Genomic DNA, 1,848 nt, shown 5'->3' on the forward strand with positions numbered 1-1,848 from the left:
AGGAAAAGCTAGAAAGGAACAGAAAAAATGTTTAAAATAATAATGGCTGGGAATTTTTGAAAAGTAATAACAGAGACCAAATCATATATCAGGGAAGTTCAAAGAACAAGAAGCAGGATAAATCCTTACAAACAAAAAACCAAAACCAAAGCCAAGTGATACCTAGATATATCATATTCAAACTGCAGGAAACCAAAGGCAAAGGGAAACTCTTGAATAAACCCTGGAGTTGGGGTAGGTGAACCTTATCTGTAGAGATGCAAGGTAAGAGTTACACCAGACTTCTTATCAGAAACTATGCAAAGAAGAGCATGCACATGGAGTGAAATGTTTCAAGTATTGAAAAAAAAAACAAAACCCACCAACCTGTAATTTTATATCCAGTAAAATTATTTTTCAAAAGTGAAGGAGAAATATAGGCTTTCTAAGACCAAAAAAACAAAAACAAAAACAAAAAACCTGTGGAAATTTGTTGCCATTATACCTGCTTTGCAAGAAATGTTAAAAGAAATTCTTCTGAGAAAAATAAAATGATATAGGTCAGAAACTTGGATCTCCATAAAGAAAGGAAGAGCTTTAGAGAAGGAATAAATGGAGGTAAAATAAAATTTTATTTTTCTTAATCCTATCTGGTCTAATATATAACTGTACAAAGTAATAATGATAACGTATTGGGTAAATACAGCACATGGATAAGTGAAAGAATGATGGCAATGTTGCAAGGGTTGGAAAGTGGAATTGTGAATACTCTGTTATAAGATACCATCCATGGGGTGTTATTTGAAAGTGGGCTTAGATTCGTTGTAAAAGTAGGATGAAAACTCCTGGAGAACCACTAAAAAACCAAAACCAAAACCAAGCAAACAATAATAAACAAAGAAAGAAAGTAGATATAATTCAGGTGATTTAATTTTATCTGATGTTCATACATGAAAAATACCTTTAAATTCAACTGTGAGCATTTGTAAGAGTGAGCCCATGTTGGTGAGTAGAAAGGCAAGCACCTGTCTGCACATTTCTCTCAGGGTGCTGTGATGCTGTTACTCTAGCCAGCTGAGCACTGTTTCCTGTTTCCTCATTCACCAATGTAGACATAGCATTGCCTGCTTCACAATGCTGTTGTCTGGCTTGAATGAAATAAAGCATATTTAAGGACTTTGAAATCTTAGGACTCATTTCAGTTTCTTTTGTTATTTTAAAACCTTTTTTTTTTTTTTATAAATAAAGGTATGTTTCTGGGCAATTACAAACCCTTCATAAATATGCGCTAAACTTTATATCTTTACAGGTGCTAAACATGTGTTAGTTTTTACCCTTAGAATGCTGGACATGGAAGCAATTTTAATTGGAAAGATGGAATATTATCTTTAGGGTTTTTGCCATTCCCTACTCCCTCAATTTTAGACCATAAATACTAAGGGCCCTGGGGTCTAATATTCTAGTTGTTAACTTTACCTAAAAAGTGTTACTCCTCAATTCATTATGAAATATGCAATGAGAGTTCAGAAGGGATCTAAGGTATCTTATAGATCCAAAGGAAAAAAATTTTTTTTGAGTTGGAGTCTCACTTTGTAGCCTAGGCTGGCTGGAGTGCCGTAGCACACTCATAGTCACCCCAGCGTCAACCTGCTGGGTTCCGACGGTCCTTCTGTCTCAGCCTTCCAAGTAGTTGGAACTACAAGCGGGCACTACCATGCTCGGCTAATTTTTGATTTATTGTGTAGAGACAAGGTCTCACCAAGTAGCCCGGGTGGGTCTCAAGCCCATGGGCTCAGGCAATCCATTTGCCTCGGCCTCCCAAAGTGCTGGTGTTACAGGCTGAGCCACCAAGCCCAACCAGATCCAATG

This window comes from Carlito syrichta, unplaced genomic scaffold (genome assembly GCF_000164805.1).
Source record: "Carlito syrichta isolate Samal-C Ts95f unplaced genomic scaffold, Tarsius_syrichta-2.0.1 Scaffold307106, whole genome shotgun sequence".
Lineage (NCBI taxonomy): Eukaryota > Metazoa > Chordata > Mammalia > Primates > Tarsiidae > Carlito > Carlito syrichta.